The 23,465-nt window shown below is 36.1% G+C and overlaps 1 pseudogene; it reads left to right on the top strand.

Annotated features, from left to right (window-relative positions):
• Gm13813 overlaps positions 1-22,850 on the top strand; it is a 28,601-nt pseudogene extending 5,751 nt beyond the window's left edge.
• Positions 22,851-23,465: the final 615 nt, after the last annotated feature.

Raw genomic sequence — 23,465 nt, 5'->3', positions numbered from 1 at the left:
TGTATTATGTAATATGTCTGTATCTCAGAACAGTCTTTTTCCTTATTTTATACAAGAAACAAAATTCAAAGAAGTTAAAATGTTTTCTCTGCTGTGATCCAAGACCAATGATTTTTAGAATAGCAGTCTTTACATTTATAGCAACATATATAAAACTAATTGACCATACAGACATCATTGTACACAATCCTCACAAACCATATTTGTGACTATTTTATACCTGTTGGATTTTGAGAGTTGAATAGTCTTAGAATGTTAAAAGATTGCTTCAAGATCACATGATTTTCAGAAGTATATTGGACATGGCCATCTATTATTGCCAAACATACATAATACCAAATAATGGTAGCCCATATTTACATCTATCACCCATTACTAAAAATCTATTATACAACATTTCTGGAGATTACAATAGTTCTCAATGGGGCAAAATAAAGGCATCAGAATGGATGGATTTCTTAATGAAAATTTTACAGTAGGATCTAATTTCTTGGTCATCTACTTAGAAAGTCAGCAAAAGCCAATGGGTTATTCTATAACAGACATTAGGCTAAAGGTGGCTCTTTTCCTTTTTCACTTATAATATTGGTTGACAGTGGTATGTATTATTCTATGTACTCGAAATGCTGATTACAAACATTACTCTAGCAACAGAAAACAGAACAATGGCATGAATTCAGTGCAGACATTTAACTAATTCCATACAGTTCAACGGTGCAGGCTGGGCCTGCATATAATCCCACTCAGCATACTAGCAGTGAACATTCCATAAAGGGCTTCATATGCATTCTGAGTAATACACTTCAGTCCGGAGAACAAGCCAATGAACTTATATATAAGAGTGTCAATGTCATTTGGTCTAGTGTTTTATAGAAAGATTCTTTTCTTAACCACAATCAAGGAGGGTAACAAGAAGCCTGATGTAATAACCTAGGTGAGACATGATACCAGGTGAGATTCGGCTATGGCCACCGGGGTACTTTGGTTATTGATCAGATAGAAAGGATGTGGGTCTTTTAAGCAGACCAATAAGTAGAGGTATTAGCCAATAGAAGAAACGAGTTGCTAAAAATGGAGGTAATTAACATTAGATAGACTCATTGACAATGATATCTGGTAAGAAAGAGTTACAGAAGGCGGCCTTGCTGTTTCAGAGCTATGGTGGAACAGCTTTAGGAGAATCAGCAATTGCTAACTGGGGTTCTTGTGACTTAACTCTTAAAAGGCTGAGAGCTTAACATCAACCATAGAGGGAGTATGTCAGCCACAGAAAGCAGCTGGTGCTGCAAAGGGCTATCTCATCTACAGTGACTAGCTGGCTGCCTCACCTACATTTGCTGATCTCAGGCAAGTGCTCACCTGGAGATATGAAGTGATCCCCACCATGGCATAAAGCCATATGAGGGGATTCACCAATTTTGAATGTGTGTGCACATAATAAGGAAAGACCGTGAGGGAGATTGTCAAGGAGACACCCCCACTCCTCAAAAAGGCATATTTCAAAAGATCTAGAGGAAAATAGCACATATAAGAAACTGCCTGGAGCTCTGCAGACTCAACCTCAAAAGAAAATAGCATCTAAGATACAACAATAGAAACGAAATTTTGCCTCTTATGGAACAAAACTTTCCAGAGATTTCCAGAAATAACCACACAAAACTATAAGTAGACTACACACACACACACACACACACACACACACACACACACATACACACACATACACACATGCATGAGGGGGAGGGAGGGAGATTTGTGTGACTGGATATAGCACAAGTATTTTCATTCTAACACAACATGCAGAAATTGCTGTGTTAACTTGATCCGTAAGAGTGTCAGTACGTTACTCTGGCAGAATCACTCCATTATTGCTGGGCTGATTGTGTGAGTTGAGCATACAAAGGTAAAGCAGTGGTCTTCTCTTTTTCATAGAACTCAGAAAAGAAGAATAGGGTTATGCTAGCAGGTGTTAGCTAAACATAACTCCTTCAATGTTATTTGATATAAACCATCCTTTCCCCCAATATAGACTTTTTATAAAAACTGAAAGCAGGGCTCCTGAACTACTGATAATTCAATGAACTTAATACCAAATTAAAGACTCTTCTATCCAGCCAAGAACTGTCTATTATTTAGGTACATCTTGATTAGGAATAACAGATACATTTGCATTTATCTGAAAATGATTTATTTTTTCCTATGAAGAAAGCTGAAGCAGGTTCTGGTGTCTATTCTATGACTCCGTGTCTCTTTGCCCTTTCCTCAGTGTTGCAAGAGGGATGCTACTGTGTGCTTATATCTGAGATTCCTCACAAGGAAAAGGAGTAAACAGAGGGGCAGCCATATTATTTGTCTGAGTATGCTGATCAGATTATTTAACCACTCATGTCTACAAGAGAAATTTTTTCATTATTCAGATTGTATTTAGACAAAGTGATGAACTCTTGTTCATTATGTGAGTCAACCTGTAATATCTGTCTCAAAGTTACTATTCAGAAGCAAAAACAGTATTGCTGAACATCAAACTTTTTAACAGAGAAATGAATATAAAACCTGTCAGTGACTTGTAAAGTCAGTATCACTGGGAGCTTCCAGTGAATTTAGACAGCAATTACCTTCAGATATTTATTAGGAAAGTATGCTGTGTATTACAGGGCAAGAAAGAATTAGGGAGGTCTAAGGGTAGTTTTTTGAAATACACTGATGACCATTTTGAGGTATGCAGTTTGCCAAACCCCAGTTCTACTTCTGTTTAAATTTAATTCTCCTAAGCACTGCTTCAAATAGATAGCAGTAGGAACTTTCAGAGAAAGTCTGGGAGCAAGACACAGTGAGAAGCACAAGGGATTTTGAGTAACAAAAGCTGGTCCTTGTGTAATGTAAATCACTTGGCTCCATTTTCATAGTCTCTCCCTCTCAGTGGCCACCACAAAAAAAAAAAAAAAAATGCAAAGGGGAGTGTTAGATCAAGTAACTGACAACATCTGCTACCTACCACAAGCACAGCCATTTGTTATTTGTTTGGCTAAGGGAAATCTCTCTGGCAAATTTACTGACATTGCCATGGTGTTTCAATAGTAAAGTTGGGAATCATCTTATGCTACAGATGCCTGTAGCAGGATTATGCCACAATCAGCTGGTGGAAATGAGTCATCCCACCAATGGGCTTGGATTTGAAAGTGATACTGACTTGCCCATGATAATTGACTATAACTTCATGAAATCATTATGCTGTTACATTTACCATAGAAGGACTTGTAAATATTGCCCAAGGAGTTGAAATGTTATCCTTAATTGTAGCACTTGCTTTTCTACTGAGGATTAGTGCAAGGCAAGAGTCTTAAATGGTATTCAAACATGCTCAAGTCAGTTTCTCATGAACCTGTCTATAATAAGAGTGCTTATATTTTCTGTTTATTCCTCTATAAAATTGGTTTTCCAGCCCACAACTTATTTTAATTTTGTGAACTCCCCTAGTCCCCCTATAAGATAAAGCCACATAAAATAAATATACTCAGATGGCATGCTTGATAGGAAATAAAATAAAGTCTTCTGTTTGATTTTGACTCATAGAGAAACACCCAAACATGCTTTGCCCTGCAGTTTACAAAATTGCTCAAATTATCTATGTATAATTTCTATATCTGTGAGATTGAATATATAAGTACATCTTGATTCATTGGTTGCTGGCATATTTCACTGGTGAGATATGTTTTTGTCTTGATTTATTTTGCTTTATTGTTTTTCTTTTGAAACTTTGTGTGCCTACTATAAGCAATCACCTGGTAAATTGGTGCAGTATGTGTAGATAGGTAGATATAGAGATATAAAGGTATGACTAATCTCTTTTGTGTGTATGCCAATGAATAGAAATGATTCAATTTTCAAGGAGCTTGTTTCACAACAATTTACCTTCTAAGAGTTCAGTGATTCTAACTACTGACAGTTACACAGAGAATATATTCATATACACCACCATGTAAATGTTATTTTGATAACAAAGAATTCTATTTATAGGACAACTAAGATTTAGTGATTAGTATATCATTTAAAAACAACAGAAGAGTTATAGTATGTTGTAACATAAATCTTCCCTTTCTACAAAACAGTATTCTTAGTCCCTATAGCTTGGTGTCTCAGCAAATTGAAGGTTTGAAAATGTTTTCCTGTACGAATAGTTCTCAGATACTTATTTTTTTACATTAAAAAAAACTTTCGTTGATAATAGAAAATTTTCATTTCTTAATTTTTAAGTAATAGAAATATATAGGAGTTAGATGTCAGGAAATAGGCAAAATTATAATTTAAACAAAGTTAAGCAGCATTTTTAAACGTGTAAATTTAGTCAAACTTTGTAACACAGTAAAAATATGGATGGAGCTGGTGGCAGCCTGATGCAAATACTAAAATCAAACTGCCCACTACACACATACTCATGTCAGTTACTCTAGGTCCTCATCCATACTGCATACAGCAGTGCTCATTGAGCAAGAACAAAAAGCTCAGAGCAAGTATTTTAGTCAATTACAAGTATTGTCACTTAATTACAAGAAATGCCCTGCTAGGATAAAATTCTTTAGGATGAAACTGAGGATACAAGGCCTAAAAGGTAAGACAATCACACTGGCAAGGTGATTATAAAAAAAAAAATTTGGCCAACTGAGGTCACAAGGCTCAGTGTCATCAGGTGTTTCCCCAGAACCCGATGGGTTCTCAGAAACAAGGGGTGGGTCACTCTCCTGAGTATGTTGGCAGCTTTCCCAAAGTCCAGCTTTCCAGAAAGATTAACTGTAGATCTTTAGGGTTGGTGGCAAGCTCCATTAACCACTAAATCATCTTGTGAACACTAAGCTAAGTAAATACTTGACAAACTCATTGGCTAGTTGATACTTAGTAGCATTCTCTGTAAACATAAGTTTTATTTTTTTCAATTCATAATATTTTTAATTAGGTATTTTCTTCATTTACATTTCCAATGCAACCCCATAAGTCCCCCAAACCCTCCACTCTACTACCTCCCACTCACAATTCTTGGCCCTGGCATTCCCCTGTACTGAGGCATATAAAGTTTGCAAGACCAATGAGCCTCTCTTTCCACTGAAGGCCGACTAGGTCATTTTCTGATACATATACAGCTAGAGACACGAGTTCGGGGGGGGGGGGGTAACTGGTTAGTTCATATTGTTGTCCACCTATAGGGTTGCAGACCCCTTTAGCTCCTTGGGTACATTCTCTAGCTCCTCCATTGGGAGCCCTGTGATTCATTCAAAAGCTGACTGTAAGCCTCCACTTATGTGTTTGCTAGGACTCAGCATAGCCTCACAAGAGACAACTATATCAGGGTCCTGTCAGCAACATCTTGCTAGTGTGTGCAATGGTGTCAGCATTTGGGGGCTGATTATGGGATGGATTCCCGGGTATGGCAGTCTCTAGATGGTCCATCCTTTCGTCTCAGCTCCAAACTTTGTCTCTGTAACTCCTTCCATGGGTGTTTTATTCCCAATTCTAAGAAGGAGCAAAGTGTCAACACCTTCGTCTTCGTTCTTCTTGAGTTTCATGTGTTTTGTGAATTGTATCTTGTATCTTGGGTATTCTAAGTTTCTGGGCTAATATCCACTTATCAGTGAGTACATATCCTGTGAGTTCTTTTGTGATTGGGTTACCACACTCAGTATGATGCCCTACAGGTCTATCCATTTGCCTAGGAATTCCATAAATTCATTCTTTTTAATAGCTGAGTAGTACTCCATTGTGTAAATGTACCATATTTTCTGTATCCATTCCTCTGTTGAGAAGCGTTTGGGTTCTTTCCAGCTTCTGCCTATTACAAATAAGGCTGCTATGAACATAGTTGAGCATGTGTCCATCTTACCAGTTGGAACATCTTCTGGATATATGCCCAGGAGAGGTATTGCAGGATCCTGCAATAGTACTATGTCCAATTTTCTGAGTATCTGCCAGACTGATTTCCAGAGTGGTTGTACAAGCTTGCAATTCCACCAACAATGGAGGAGTGTTCCTCTTTCTGCACATCCTCGCCAGCATCTGCTGTCACCTGAATTTTTGATCTTAGCCATTCTGGCTGGTGTGAAGTGGAATCTCAGGGTTGTTTTGATTTGCATTTCCCTGATGATTAAGGATGCTGAACATTTTACAGGTGCTTCTCAGCCATTCCATATTCCTCAGGTGAGAATTCTTTATTTACCTCTGAGCCCCATTTTTAATGGGGTTATTTGATTATCTGGATACATACATACACACACACACACACACACACACACACACACACACACACACACATATATATATTGGATATTAGTCCTAGTCCCCTATCTGATTTAGGAAAGGTAAAGATCCTTTGCCAATCTGTTGGTGGCCTTTTTGTCTTATTGACAGTGTCTTTTGCCTTACAGAAGCTTTGCAATTTTATGAGGTCCCATTTGTCAATTCTTGATCTTACAGCACAAGCCATTGCTGTTCTATTCAGGAATTTTTTCCCTTGTACCTATACCTTCAAGGCTTTTCTCTACTTTCTCCTCTATAATTTTCAGTGTCTCTGGTTTTATGTGGAGTTCCTTAATCCACTTAGATTTGACCTTAGTACAAGGAGATAGGAATGGATCAATTTGCATTCTTCTACATGATAACCGCCAGTTGTGCCAGCACCATTTGTTGAAAATGCTGTCCTTTTTCCACTGGATGGTTTTAGCTCCCTTGTCAAAGATCAAGTGACCATAGGTGTGTGGGTTCATTTCTGGGTCTTCAATTCTATTCCATTGGTCTACTTGTCTGTTGCTATACCAGTACCATGCAGTTTTGTTTTGTTTTGTTTTTTCACTATTGCTCTGTAGTACAGTTTTAGGTCAGACATGGTGATTCCACCAGAGATGCTTTTATCCTTGAGGAGAGTTTTTGCTATCCTAGGGTTTTTTTTTTTTTTTTTTCGTTTTGTTATTCCAGATGAATTTGCAGATTGCCCTTTCTAATTCGTTGAAGAATTGAATTGGAATTTTGATGGGGTTTGCATTGAATCTATAGGTTGCTTTTGGCAAGATAGCCATTTTTAATATATTGATCCTGCTGATCCATGAGCATGGGAGATCTTTCCATCTACTGAGCTCTTCTTTAATATCTTTCTTCAGAGACTTGAAGTTCTTATCATACAGATCTTTCACTTCCTTAGTTAGAGTCACGCCAAGATATTTTATATTATTTGTGACTATTGAGAAGGGTGTTGTTTCCCTAATTTCTCTCTCAGCCTGTTTATCCTTTGTGTAGAGAAAGGCCATTGACTTGTTAGAGTTAATTTTATTTCCAGCTACTTCACTGAAGCTGTTTATCAGGTTTAGGAGTTCTCTGGTGGAATTTTTAGGGTCATTTATATCTACTATCATATCATCTGCAAAAAGTCATATTTTGAGTTATTCCTTTCCAATTTGTAACCCCTTGATCTCCTTTTGTTGTCGAATCGCTCTGGCTAGGACTTCAAGTACAATGTTGAATAGGGAGGGAGAAAGTGGACAGCCTTGTCTACTCCCTGATTTTAGTGGGGTGGCTTCCAGCTCCTTGCCATTTACTTTGATGTTGGCTACTGGTTTGCTGTAGATTGCTTTTGATCATGTATGGGCCTTGAATTCCTGATCTTCCCAAGTCTTTTATCATGAATTGGTGTTGGATTTTAAGGAGATGATCATGTGGTTTTTGTCTTTGAGTATGTTTACATAATGGATTATGTTGATGGATTTCCACATATTAAACCATCCCTGCATCCCTGTAATGAAACCTACTTGGTCAGGATGGATGATTGTTTTGATGTGTTCTTGTTTTCGGTTAGCAAGAATTTTATTGAGAATTTTTGCATCGATATTCATAAGGGAAATTGGTCTGAAGTTCTCTCTCTTTGTTGGGTCTTTCTCTAGTTTAGGTATCAGAGTAATTGTGGCTTTATAGAATGAATTGGGTAGGTTACCTTCTGCTTATATTTTGTGGAATAGTTTGTGAAGAACTGGAATTAGATATTGTTTCAAAGTCTGATAGAACTCTGCACTAAACCCATCTGGTCTTGGGCTTTTTTTGGTTGGGAGACTATTAATGACTGCTTCTATTCCTTTAGGAGATATAGGACTTTTTAGATCATTAAACTGATCCTGATTTAACTTTGGTAGCTGGTATCTGTATAGAAATTTGTCCATTTCATCCAGGTTTTCCAGTTTTGTTGAGTATACCTTTTGTAGAAGGATATGATGGTTTTTTGAATTTCTTCAGGATGTGTTGTTATGTCTCCCTTTTCATTTATGATTTTTTTAAAATTAGGATGCTGTCCCTGTGCCCTCTAGTGAGTCTGGCTAAGGATTTTTCTATCTTGTTGATTTTCTCAAAGAATCAGCTCCTCATTTGGTTGATTCTTTGAGTAGTTCTTCTTGTTTCCACTTGGTTGAGTTCGCCCCTGAGTTTGATTATTTCCTGCCATCTACTCCTCTTGGGTGAATTTCCTTCCTTTTGTCTAGTTCTTTTAGGTGTGTTGTCAAGCTGCTAGTGTGTGTTCTCTCTAGTTTCTTTTTGGAGGCACTCAGAGCTAATAGTTTTCCTCTTAGTAATGCTTCCATTGTGTCCCATACTTTTAGGTACTTTGTGGCTTCATTTTCATTAAACTCTAAAAAGTCCTAATTTCTTTCTTTATTCCTTTCTTGACCAAGGTATCATTGAGAAGAGTGTTGTTCAGTTTCCACGTGAATGTTGGGTTTCTATTATTTATGTTGTTATTGAAAATCAGCCTTAGTCCATGGTGATATGATAGGATGCACGGGACAATTTCAATACTTTTGTATCTGTTGAGGCCTGTTTTGTGACCAATTATATGGTCAATTTTAGAGAAGGTATCATGAGGTGCTGAGAAGAAGGTATATTCTTTTGTTTTAGGATAAAATGTTCTGTAGATATCTTATAAATCCATTTGTTTCATAACTTCTGTTAGTTTTCCTGTGTCACTGTTTAGTTTCTGTTTCCACTATCTGTCCATTTATGAGAGTGGTGTGTTCAAGTCTCCCACTATTATTGTGTGAGGTGCAATGTGTGCTTTGAGCTTTACTAAAGTCTCTTTAATCAATATGGCTGCCCTTGCATTTGGAGCATAGATTTTGAGAATTGAGAGTTCTTCTTGGAGGATTTTACCTTTGATGAGTATGAAGTGCCCCTCCTCATCTTTTTTGATAAGTTTGTGTTGGATGTTGCCTTTATTCGATATTAGAATGGCTACTCCAGCTTGTTTCTTCAGACCATTTGCTTGGAAAAATGTTTTCCAGCCTTTCACTCTGAGGTAGTGTTTGTCTTTTTTCCTGAGATGGGTTTCCTGTAAGCAGCAAAATGTTGGGTCCTTTTAGTGTAGCCAGTTAGTCTATGTCTTTTTATTGGGGAATTGAGTCCATTGATATAAAGAGATATTAAGGAAAAGTAATTGTTGCTACCTATTATTTTTGTTGTTAGAGTTGGCATTCTGTTCTTGTGGCTGCCTTCTTTTAAGTTTGTTGAAGGATTACTTTCTTGCTTTTTCTAGGATGTGGTTTCCGTCTTTGTATTGTTTTTTTTTTTTTTTATTATCCCGATGAAGGCCTGAATTGGTGGAAAGATAATGTGTGAATTTGGTTTTGTTGTGGAATACTTTGGTTTCTCCATCTATGGTAATTGAAATTTTGGCTGGGTATAGTAGCCTGGGCTGGTATTTGTATCCTCTTAGTGTCTGTATAACATCTGTCCAGCATTTTCTGGTTTTCATACTCTCTGGTGAGAAGTCTGGAGTAATTCTGATAGGCCTGCCTTTATATGTTACTTGATCTTTTTCTCTTACTGCTTTTAATATTCTATCTTTATTTAGTGCATTTATTGTTCTGATTATTTTGTGTTGGGAGGAATTTATTTTCTAGTCCAGTCTATTTGGAGTTCTATAGGCTTCTTGTATGTTCATGGTCATCTCTTTCTTTAGGTTTGGGAAGTTTTCTTCTACAATTTTGTTGAAGATATTTGCTGGCCCTTTAAGTTGAAAATCTTCATTCTCATCTACTCCTATTATCTGTAGGTTTGGACTTCCATTGTGTCCTGGATTTCCTGGATGTTTTGACTTAGGATCTTTTTGCATTTTGCAGTTTCTTTGATTGTTGTGCCTATGTTCTCTATGGAATCTACTGGACCTGAGATTCTCTCTTCCATCTCTTTTATTCTGTTGCTGATGCTCGAATCTATGGTTCCAGGTTTCTTTCCTAGGGTTTCTATCTCCAGCGTTGCCTCACTTTGGGTTTTCTTTATTGTGTCTACTTCCCTTTTTAGGTCTAGTATGGTTTTGTTCATTTCCATCACCTGTTTGGATGTGTTTTCCTGTTTTTCTTTAAGGACTTGCAACTCTTTAGCAGTGTTCTCCTGTATTTCTTTAAGTGAGTTATTAAAGTCCTTCTTGATGTCCTCTACTATCATCATGAGATATGCTTTTAAATCTGAGTCTAACTTTTCGGGTGTGTTGGGATTATCCAGGTCTGGCTGATGTGGGCGTTCTGGGTTCTGATGATGGTGAGTGGTCTTGTTTTCTGTTAGTAAGATTTTTATGTTTGTCTTTTGCCATCTGGTAATCTCTGCAGTTAGTTGTTATAGTTGTCTCTGGTTAGAGCTTGTTCCTCTAGTGATTCTGTTAGCCTCTATCAGCAGACCTGGAAGTCTAGATCTCTCCTCAGTTTCAGTGGTTAGAGCACTCTCTGCAGGCAAGCTCTCCTCTTGTAGGGAAGGTGGACAGATATCTGGCATTCTCACCTGCCTCCTGGCAAAAGATGAAAGCCCAAAACAGGGTTTGTTCCAGAATCTGTGTAGCTTCTGTAGTCCACACTCTCACCTGAGTTGAGTAGTCTCGACAGGATCTGGGAACCAAGATGTCTCCCCCAGATGCTGTGGTGAAGCCCTCCCGGGCAGGCGGACACCTCTCCTCTGGCAGGGAAGGTGCCTGGATGTCTGGAACCTGAAATGTGGTCTGCCCCAGATGCTCTGTGGCTTCCACTTGACCCAGAAGCTGTTAGCTTTTGTAGTCCACACTCTCCCCTGTGCAGACTAGTCCTGTAAACATAAATTTAAAGTCATATAGTCAAACAATGAGTTTTGCTAAGTAATATATGCAGCCCCCATTGCTTATCATTTTAAATTGTAGGAAAATGAATGTAGACTTTTAAAGTAACAAAAGCAATGAAGAACAGACAAACTGATAACTCTAGCAAGTGCAAAGCTTAATTACTTTTCTCAAGGACAAAACAGTCCAGAGGGAAAGGCACAACAGGGAGGCTTCTAAGATGCTTATGTAGACTTACTCTTCTCACTTTTTATTAGCATCACTCATATCCCTCACATGGTTAATATAAGCTATAACTGTAAAGATTTTAAGGCAGCTATGATTCATTGAAATATAGTCTAGGAGAGCTTATTATAAGTTGATCCCTAATTAGTGATGCCAGCTAAGATATTTCACAGACAATTATGTTCCTCCAGTCAAACATTTCTTATATTTAGTAAGAGATCTGGGCTGCATAGTGATCACAAGGAGATTAGACAAGACTATGCACATCTTTAATCTTTCTCTAGAACGATGACTCTCAATATTACTAATTCTACCACCCTTTTAATACAGCTTCCCATGTTGTAGTGACTCCCAACCATAAAATATGTTTAGTTGATACTTTATAGCTATAATTTTTCTACTTATGGATTGTAATGTAAATATTTGATATGCAGGAGTCTGTTATGTGACCTCAGTGAAAAGGTCATTAAACACCCAAAGGTGTTGCTATTCACAGGTTGGGAACTGGTACTCAAGAAGGCCCTTAGTAATATATATGAATTTTTAAAAATACAGATTTAACTTATTTTCTTATGGAAAAAATATGGACTCTCAGTCTTTTTGCATGCAAACCCTGAATAGATGTGACGTATTTTTCTTAAGAGTATGTAGGTGAACTTAACACTTACTTGGGACTGGTATGCTATTTAAATAATACTCTGCTTAGGTTCTAAAAATTCTAAATCTGAGGTGAGGACCATAAGGAAAATAGTATCATAAGAAAAATAGCGGTTAATTGTATAAAATAAAAGTACTTAGAATGTGTAATGGGTGAAGAGCATATTGTTTTCTGTCCTTACTAAACAATCAAATACAAAGTCATACTGTATACAACTTACATGTAATTAGGTGTACTTAATAGATCTCAAGTTGCAGTTGTGAATTAATCTCATTTCTGCATGCAGGCTGTGCATATTGTGAAGAAATTTAATCATTTTAGAGTTTAGTTATTGATTCTGGTTATTGTCCAGGACTCACTTATTTTATTCAGTTTAGTGAAAGGAGTGTTCCAAAAGTGGATGAATACCAGCATCCTGTGATGCACTATTAAACCCTAACTATGGAAAACAAAGGAGCTCTGCTATCTGACTGGTTTAGGTACCAATTCCAGGTCTGCTAATTATTAGTTTGGAGATTCTAGGAAATGCTTTGGTTTTCTATTTTAGCAACAAATAACCCACCATTTGAAAAAGAAATCTTACATTTTCTTTTTGTGAAACATTTGTCTGCTCATGTAACAAATATTTATTAAGCCTGTACTGTAGTTCAGATATTTTAATTGCTACTGGAGGAAGCATGGAGAAGTAGATGTCAGAAACCAGCTACATTCATCTATGGTTTTGGTCCATCATATGACAAGTAAACACATAATAGATATAACATCATCTTACATTTCCTAATTATTTTTGTGCAGTACTTATGTCTTTGCCATGTTAGAAATTCTGGAGTGCAGCCTGAGTTTTTTTCTCTTACTTTCAAACTCATAGTCCACAGTTACTGGAAGAAATTCTTCAATCCTCACGGTCACATTAAAAGGATGATTTGTTATGCGGGGGAACAATTCCTAGTCAGAGGATCATTCACCTTTGTTCTTCCAACTGCAGAGTTCTAAAGTGAAACATGCTATGAACAACTTATATTGCTGCACATGAAACAGGGGGCTTATTAGCCCCAATACTATGGATTTCCAATCTTACATAGGCTTTGTCACCAAAACTGTACAGACATAACTTATTGTTACTGCTTGGAATATCAGTAAACCTACAATAAGGAGGGATATCTCCAATAACATTATATCTTCATTATAAAACAGTACATTTTAATTTACATATTGTGTGTACAGGTCCTTTGTGTTTGTGTTTGTAGTTGTGTATGCATACATTTATATGAACATAGACATGCCACATGTCTATGTATAAGTCAGAGAGCAACTTGCAGAAGTCAGTTTTAGTTTTTCACTGTATAGGTCCTATAGATGCAGTGGACTCAGGTCAATCTTGTATTATGCCATCAGTGTTTACCTACTGGTCATTTTTCCTGCCTTGAATACAGATATTTCTATATTCACAATTTTTCAATTTAATTAATCTTTATTTTTAACTTTCTTCAATCATTGATTTACATAACTATTTCTGCAAATTGACCTATATTTTCCAAAGCTACATCTCTAAAGTTTCACCAACATCACTGCCCCAACTTGAGCTGGATGAGGATAATACCAATTAACATGCCAAACAGAATGGAAAAGCAAACAAAGCCTTAATACTACATGATCTTTTTTATTGGTTATTTTATTTGTCACATTTCAAATATTGTCCCCCTTCCAGGTTTTCCATCTGCAAGCCCCCTAACCCATCATGCTGCCTCTATGAGGGTGATACACCACCCACCACTCCACCCTCAAACCCTAACATTCCATGTTGGTACAACAAGACTCCACAGGACCAAGGGCCTTCTCTCCCATTGATGCCAGATAAAGCAGTGCTCTGCCACATCTGCAGCTGGAACCATGCTATTTCTCCATGTATACACTTTTGTTGGTTGCTTAGTCCCTGTGAGCTCTGGGGAGTCTGGTTAGTTGATTTTGTTCTTCCTATGGGGTTGTAATCACCTTCAGCTCCTTCAGTCCTTCTCCTAACTCTTCTCTTGTGGTCCCTGTGCTCATTCAGATGATTGGCTTGGAGCATCCCAATCTGTATTGGTCAGGTTCTGGCAGAGCCTCTCAGGGGACAGCTATACCAGGCTCCTGTCATAAGCACTTCTTGCCATTAACAATAGTGTCTGGGTCATCAATGATAGAAGAGGCCCTTGGTCCTGAGAAGGTTCTATGCCTCAGTATAGGGGAATGCCAGGGCCATGAATGAGGTGTGGATGGGTTGGTGAGAGGATAGGATATTTTCAGAGGGGAAATTAGGAAAGAGGTTAACATTTGAAATGTAAATATAGAAAATATCTAATAAAAATCTTACAGTTAAAAACAAAACAACAACAACAACAAAAATAGTTCCTTGGTTTGGTGTCTGAAGATGGGTCTGATCTGTAGGTGCAGCCTTCTCTTGATGGCGCTTCCTTCAGTCTCTGTTCACTCAATCCCTGTATTTTCTTTAGACAAGATTGATTTTTGGTTAAATTTTTTGAGATGGGTGGGTGGCCCAATCCCTCAATTGTGGGTTGTACCTATCCACTGGATATGGCATAAACCCTTTCAAGTTTGTTTCCTTTTTTGCTTTATTTTTTCTCCATCAAGTTTAATATAGATGTCCCATTTGGGCCTAGCACCCGTGGTCCCTATATCTCTGCAAAGTAACCTCTTAGGCTCTGTGTTAATGAGTGGCTACTGTGGAAGGAATTTTCTCTGATAAGATTTGAAAGATGCATCTATGGACATAGGTATATTTCATTAAGTGTAGGTTTAATTTCACACTGACACATCACACAAATTAATAACAGGCCTTCTCCTAGGGTCTGTGTACTGTGTACTGGCAACGTTTTTTGGCCCACACAATGGTCAAAGTTATGGATTTCCTCCTGTGGAGCTGGATGTAGAGCTAACCAGAAAGTGACAGTCATATCCCTCCCAGATGGCATATCTTGTCAGGGTTTTCATTACTGAGGTGCTTGGTGTTCACAGCTGTATTAGATTGATAGCCATCAATCCTTCTGGTAGGGTTCATGTCATCTTCCAGCACTATAAAAGCTAACCAGTAGGGATGAACCTTCCACACGGGTACTGTCATATTTTTTTTTTTACTCAGTCAGCACAATCACAAGGGAAATGAGATACAAAGTACTCTGAGTTTTCTTCTTATTCACTGAGAATGACTATGTTAAATAAATGAATAAATTAATGATTAAATAAGTACAAATACTGGTATAAATGTTGGTAAAGACGAACACTTATTTACTAATAAATGGAGTTCAATCTGGTTCAGTCAGTATGGACTTCAGTGGGAGAATGCATCAATAAACTAGAAATAGATCTGCTTCATGATACAGCCATACGACCTTTAACAACACTTAAAGGACTCTCTATACCACCACAGAGTTATTTGCTTGCACATGATCATACCTTCTCCATGTATAATATCCAAGGATAAAACCAACCTGGCTAGATGTGAATCAACAAATAAGTGGTTAACAAAAATGTGGTAGATTTACACAGTGTAATAGTGTATAGCTGTTAAGAAATGAAAATCATAAAATGTGCAGACGAATGAAGCTGTAAACAGTCATTCTGAATGAAGTGAGTCAGACCCAGAATAGCAAATATCACATCTTTTTTTCTTATCTGTGGATGTAATATTTGAATGGTTAGGTAGGTGGATTTCATTTGGAATAGCTATAGATGCCAGGGAATTAGTAGGGAGTTGTTCAAGGGAGAGAAAATCGAATACAGCAATATAAATAAGGTTGGGGGATTAATGGTACAGAAGTTTTAGATAGCATGAAGGATAGGATAAGAAGTCTAAGGTGGGAAATATAGGTCAGGATGGTTACTGCAAAAGATGTTTAAAAGTTATGAAAATGTACCACTCTGAAGCATGTATGTGTATATATGTATATATATATATATATATATACACACACACATACATACACAAACATATATACTTAATGTATATACATATATATGTTACGTGAATTATAAACATATATTTGAATCATATATGTGGATCATATATGAGTCATATATATGAACCATATGCATATGTGTATGCATATATATGTATGCATATATTATATATGTGTGTATGTGTGTGTGTAAATTGACTTAACCTATAACAAAGCAATTGTCCATACTAAACACACATGGCCAATAAATAAAAAGTCCAGTACCAAGAGTAAGTTACCTGTTTATGAATGGTCAATGATGTTTTATAGATCTTCAAACTTTACAGACTATTTTAATGATTTTGTTTATCTTCCCAGCTTGTTGATAAGGCTTTATCACTAGTGTCCTGTTTGACTACATGTGGATTAATGTATATGCCCCATGTTTTAGCTCCTCCTAAGAATGAGAATTTTACTCTCTCATCACAATTTGTACCTGTGATATTAGATGCTGTCCTTCATGTCACATACATGATGATGTAACTGACATCATTAAATTTTATTGCGCATATATAGGCAACATAAGCTAGATTAAAACAAAATGGTCACTGCTCGTTTGCAAGCATCCAAATATTGAAACCATGATGAATAGAGTTTAAAAAGAAATATTAAAATATTTCACTTTAATGGCAGGTGATGGTTTCATAAACTCATGTATGGCTTAAAAATAAATATTTTTTCCACTCCAAGGCAAGACTATTCATCAACCCCCAAGGACACTGTCAAAATAAAGTAAGGAATGTCAACTTCAGTGAAGCTATCAGTATCCTAGACAAGACCCAAGAGGTTGAACATGGAATACGAAAAAAAAAAAATGTACATTACCACCAAGATTCCTTCAATTTCTAAACTTTTTAAAAGATACTGTGAAAAATGACAGGTGTCCCGGAGAACTACCAGACAACAAAACTTGAGAGGAAAAGAACGAACAACAAGGTTTCTCTAAGCACAAAAGGCTTAGAAAGCATCCAGAACACTTACACAGCAGGGAAAATTATCATTATGCAATGCACCTGAAAACTTGTGATTTGCATATTCTTTCTGTCTGACTTATTAATCTTAATGAATGCTTATTAAGCACTTACTGTTGAAAAGCACTATTTGAAATGATAGGGTGGGGTGTATTATCATGCAAATGTGTTTGACAAGATGTCCAACTGCAAATGCTCCTTCTTGCTGGTTTTCATCCACCATATTCTCTAATCAGTGTCTTCGATGTTCCATTTTCAATATTGAAACCATTATTCTGTTGACCTATGTAATCAATTTGATTTCAAAAATACCCTCAAAGAAGTTTTCAAAGATTTAGCACAGCATTCAGAGCTATCTCTATATATTAATCTCAATCTATCATTTTGGTCTTGTTATACAGTAAGTGTTCCATCTATTGTAACTCAGCCATTATGATGTAACTTTTCTCATTGTCTGTAGAAAATGCATTTTTAAATACTCAGAAAAATCTGTCACTTTTCCTATAATCTTTGTCTGGGTATCTTTCCAATATTTCTTACTTTCTTTGACCCTTTATAAAGGTATTTCTCTTTGTAGACTTAATATCTGTGCACATTTTGGCCGCTATTCAGCGGATATTTCTTTTAAGCTTTTATAAACATATTCTAGGAATTCAAAGATATGCCTAGGGAAAACTCTGGGAACAACTTGTTTGGCTAAATTCTAAAAAGTAATTTGCAATTTTCTAAATCATAAATGTTTATTATATAAAGCAAATGTAATAATTGCATTTACCTAGAGAATTTTTAGTCATGATAGTTTATTTGGTATTAACGAGGTATCTATAAAAGATCTGGAGAGAAAATCTGCTTGCTTCAGTGTTCATGTGTGTGTATGTGTTGTGTTATTTCTTTTGTGGATTCATGTTGTTTGTTTGTGTGTTATTGTCTGCCCATGTTGAATGTTAACATGTATATGGGAGTGTGCCTGTATGGGCCAAAAATTATTCATCCTCTACTGTTCTCCCCCTTGGTTTCTGAGAAATGGTGTCTCATTGAGCCTGAAGTTATCCATTTCAGCTAACATATACAGTTAGTAAGCTGTGAGGTTCTGCCTGTCTTCACTATTCAATACTGGGGATATAGGCATATGTGTTCAGACCCCGTTTTATGTGGGTGCTGGAGATTTGAGCTCATGTTCTCTTGATTTCATGGAAATCCTATCTTACCCGAGGAGCCAGCTACTTAGTCTTGCTTTAGTATTGATTCATTTTTAATTTTGTTTTGTCAACTTTCTTTGTGCCAGTAACATAATTAGTTGATCCTGAATTGCTTATTAGAAACAAATATTATAAGAAAATCTCTGAAAGAAATCTCTAGAGTTATACAAAGTATAATTGGGAATTATAACTAATTCTAAAATAAACAAAAATTCTAATCTATTTAACTCAACTCAATTAAATGAGGATAACATGCACAAATACAAAAACTACCCTGAGTGTCATGTTGTGTTGTTACAAGGGCATCTGGTGTTCACATTTAGAACAAATACTGGGGAATCAGCAACAAATTTACAATATTTTTTCATATTTTTATAGTGTTCACTTCTGAAGATCTAGCATTTATTCTTTGAAAACTAAAAAAACAAATCCATTTTTCCAAAGAATAAGTTTATGAAGGGATAGCTTTGACTCAAGTAGAATTAAATACCAATCTGGTTAAGGTATACAAAGTCTTGACCATGAAAATAATGATATCCACTAATGGTCATATAATGAATGTAATGTATATTCTTTTTAAAATTATTGATATTATCAGATCACAAAATACCAAAAGATAATCATATACTGCAAAAGTTCTGATGTAACTGTAGAAATATAATTTTATAATTCAGAAAAGTAAAATCATAATTATAATATATAACTTTAGTACTCATGAAACACAGTCAGTTTATTTTTTTTTTTTAATTTTGCTCCAAGTGTTTCATATACTGGGAATACCATAAGGATTTTTCAAAATTTAAAAATTCCATATTTATTCAATTATCAATGATTTATTTTAAGAACCATCTCAACTGAATACGTGTCTATTTCCTTTTTATTGTGTGTGTATATATATATGTATGTATATATACACACACACATATATATTCATCTATCTATCTATCTCTTTATCTATTTGAGAGGAGGTATCCATTAACACAGAAAATGGAAAAATAGTAGGGCTACCCATTTAATAACTCATATGGAGTACAGATCAAAGAATTGGAACTGTAACTAAGATCTGAAAGAAAATTGATTTGTGCTATAATAGAAATAGATGGATCTTGAATCTGAAAGCTTGATAACCTGAAACACAAAGGAGAGGAAAACATGTAATGATAGATGTCCTTACAACTCATAACTTGCAACATAGTGTTGTTCGAAAACAGTGTGTCAATTCAGTGACAGGTTGTGATATCCTTCAACATTGCTAAGGTTTCAAAGTGAAATTTACCAAGTTCTGAAACTTTCCCCATAGGAAATGCTACCTGTCTGAGTTCATCATCATTGTCCATTTGTAAGAGTACAAATTATTTCATGAGACATCAGCAGATGTTCATGTGCCAAGGTAAAATCTGTTCTATTAGGACAAAGCTTTATATGATTTACCGAAAATAAACATGTGGTATGATCAAACCTCGTTATTATTTTACAGCCTCATAACTTTATAGTAGTAGTAATCACAAAGAAACTACAATATAGAAAAAATACAAAATAATAACTTTATAGTAGTAGTAATCACAAAGAAACTACAAAGTAGAAAAAATACAAAATAATCAATATTTTGGCCAGGGCATTTTTCCTCATAAAAACTGTAATGAATTAGAGCTGAGTTACTGGCTCTCTAGCTTGTGCTCCATTGCTGTAAGCATTGGGGCAGCTAATTAAGCAGCTGAAAGTAGCTAGGGACTCACATTATTCTTTGTAGTTATTGGTTTGATAAATTCTACTTTCTGCAGTATTCTTTCTGCATATCTCACTTCTTTCACTTCTGTCATATCTTACTGAGTATTTTCATTGATCCCCTACTTAGATGTCAGGATCTGTAATTATTTAAAATTTAATTTATGCCTTTAATCCCAGCACTTGGGAGGCAGAGGCAGGCAGTTTGAGGTCAGCCTGGTTTACAGAGTGAGTTCCAGGATAGCCAGAGCTACACAGAGAAACTCTGTCTCAAAAAAAAAAAAAAAACCAAAAAACCAAAAAACAAACAAACAAAAAAACCCATTATATTAAATACTCCATCTAACGCAGGTATAAGTATTTGATATTTGAATTAATTATTAAAATTTGTAAAATATCGTACCCATATATTATTTCATTCTAGTGGAAATATGCCACAAATCGCCCACCTCTTCAGCCACTGCAAGGTGTTCTTGACATTCATTTTACCATTACATCTTCTATATAATCAGTGTGGCTGTCACTCCACACTCCTTTGTAAATGTTTACATTGCCCTAGCTCTACACCAGTTTAGTCAATATAACTGAGAAAGGGGCAAAACTTAACAAACTATTTCAGTGTTAAAAAATTGGAAATGTAAATGAAGAAAATACCTAATAAAAATAATAATAAAAATATTTACCTTTGGGTTACCATGAAAGATTTGTATTACATTGAAGGTGACGTTAGTGAACCCTCCCCTGTCATTGCACCTGTGCTTTCCCCTTTCTTCTCCCTCATTTTCTCTCTTCTTAATTTCCTTCCTAATAGTTGTGATGCATTTACTATGATTTTGCTTCTAAAATTATTGTATTTTAAAGTTTTCTTGAGACTAATAAAATTACATTCTTTCCTACTTCTCTTTCTTCCCTACAAACATTATATGTCATTTGCTGATCCCTTTAAAATCAATGACTCCCCTTTAAAATTGTTGTTACATATATGCTATATGCAAGTATTCAAGCACACACACACACACACACACACACACACACATGCACACACCCTGATCAGTTTAAAAAATGTTACTTGTATGTTACAATTCTCACAACCTTTTTATATTGAATAGCCAATTACTCTTCTAAATCCTAGGAATTAATATTTCTACCAAGTACTAGTGAACTACCTAAGAGTAGTGACCCTATGGATCTTGGAGGAGAACCTTCTAAATATTTATCCTTATGCCTAGAAGTAGGTGTATATTTCTTATGACTCTTCAAGGAAACTTCTCTTTGCAAGAGAAAAAAAAATCCCGAAACCATTGCAGAATTAGAGAACCCACTCCCAACTGATGCATCTATACCATACTACTTACACATACCTCAGGCTCAGCCATTATTGCAAAAGAGAGGCAGACGTGTTTAAGAGTCAAAGGACAATAAGTTTGTTCTGTGATTGTGCCTTCTAAAAATGTTAGGAGGTTCACTCGTAAAGTATCACCAACATGATCTGTACTATGATAACAATTAACATTCTAAGCTAGGAAGGAGAAAGCTCACCAGCTTCGACACTAGACAAAGAGGTACAACAAACTAAGAAATGCTGAGAACTAAAAAATGTTTAACAGATTTTCACAGTCTCTATTAAGCTAAATATAGTTTCTGACTCATGAAAGCTTATATGCAGATGAGAAGGGAAGCCATACATATATGGTTACAGATATTAGTTAAGTATAAATATGATAATTACTGTGAAGATGTGTATGGAGTCATATGATGCCTAAGAGAGACTTAATAAAGCTAATCTGAGCCCTGTTGTGTCATTAACATCAAACCTATAATATAATATGTTGAAGAAGAGAAGAGTGTCAAGGGTTTGGGGAGAAGGGATACTGCTCTAAGAGCCATTTTGGAATTTATCTTGGCTGGAGGAAAGGTCAGGTAGGAAATTATCAGGACTCTCATAGTGTACAGCAAGAGGTTTTACATTAAAGTCTGGGGGAAGACTGTATTACAAGAGGGAATTGATGTCACTGAGATCCATTTATGAGGTCTTGATTGAGATCACTGAGAGCTGGGAACTTGCTTCCCAGAAAATCACCTGCCAGAGTATTGTGGTCGAGAAAGTTGATATTCACCAAATTAGACTAATTTAGTTTGCAAATTTTTTATCACACCAGACTGAAAAAAATTATCTCACGACATCAGGTTTCATTCTAGGCACAATTTTTCATTTTTATTATGTTCAATATATTAAGTATGAATGTTTCGGTTTTAAATACTGACTTCATTTTCCGCCCTAAACCACCAAATAACCACCTAGTGGTGTAAATTTCTTTCATGGTATACATTATGCATGGTGGTTCAGAAAAACTAATTGCCTTTCTGGGAATCACAGTTCGTCAGAAGTAGTCAAAAGGTCTCGTGACTCCTATGTCTCTAGTCTTGCCCTGTGTGTCCTGTATCCCTTTATCCCAACTGGGGGTCATTAGTATTTGTTCTCTTCATAAAATGGCACTTTTCATATGAACCTGAACTCCACTCAAGGAAAAGAAAGAAACACTAGGAAATGCTAAATGCTGAACTTTTCACAGGTGATATTTCAGAAATTGATGTCAAGAATAAAATAGCTGTTGGCAGGTACAACTGTTTGGATGTCATTTTACAAAACAATTGCCTATGAAGTCTTGGTGAATTCAAAGTTTCACATCAATTGGGAAAAAATGGCTGCCTGCTCTCTCTTCTAACCTCTGCTCCCTGGGAGTTTTTACACAGCTACATTAGCACAGTTGCCCAGAGATCTGCCTAGCTCCCAGGTTTCTAAATAAATTAGTATTGCTGAATAAGAAGAGTACAACGTAGAATCATTATGAAAGTGATGATTGAAATTTTTCACTTATTAACAGGTGCTGAGATTGTAGCATCCCTTGAACATGGATCATTTTAATCATGTGTGAAAGTTCATCCTGAGATACTAGTCAGATAATAGCACGATTGTTTAATGGTAAGTAAGGCACTTGGAACTCGTGTTGCCTGGGAAGGTACTGCAGTCTTTCTGAAGCAGAACCTGGATAGTATAGTGCCACCAACCACCTGCTCGATCACAGAAGAGGAATGTTTACAAAGGCATTGCTTGAGTGTTGTGCAGGGTGATAAATAAGAATGTATTTGCATTCTTCTACATGCAAACATCCAGTTAGACCAGCTCCGTTTGTAAAAAATGTTCTCCATTTTCTGTTGTATGGTTTTGACTTCAAGTCTCTATAGGTGTGGGGGTTTATTTTGTGGTCTTCAATTAGATTCCATTAATCTATCTGTTCCTACAGCAATAGCATGCAGTTTTTACTACCATTGCTCTGTAGTTCAGCTTGAAGGCAGGAATAGTGACCTCCAGAAGCTTCTTTATGGTACAGAATCACTTTAGCTATGACGGGTATTTGCTTTCTCATTTGAAGTTTGAGGATTGCTCTTTCAAGAGGCATAAAGAATTGTGTTGAGATTATGGTAGGTATAACATTGAATCTATATATTGCTTTTGGTAAAATTTCACTATGTTAATCCTAACATTTTTCCATCTTCTGATATCTTCCTCAATTTCTTTCTTCAGAGAGTTGA

This window comes from Mus musculus, chromosome 2, assembly GCF_000001635.26.
Source record: "Mus musculus strain C57BL/6J chromosome 2, GRCm38.p6 C57BL/6J".
NCBI classification, from domain to species: Eukaryota; Metazoa; Chordata; class Mammalia; order Rodentia; family Muridae; genus Mus; species Mus musculus.
The sequence above is the reverse complement of the archived record's forward strand: the minus strand, read 5'-3'. Positions and strand labels throughout refer to the sequence as shown.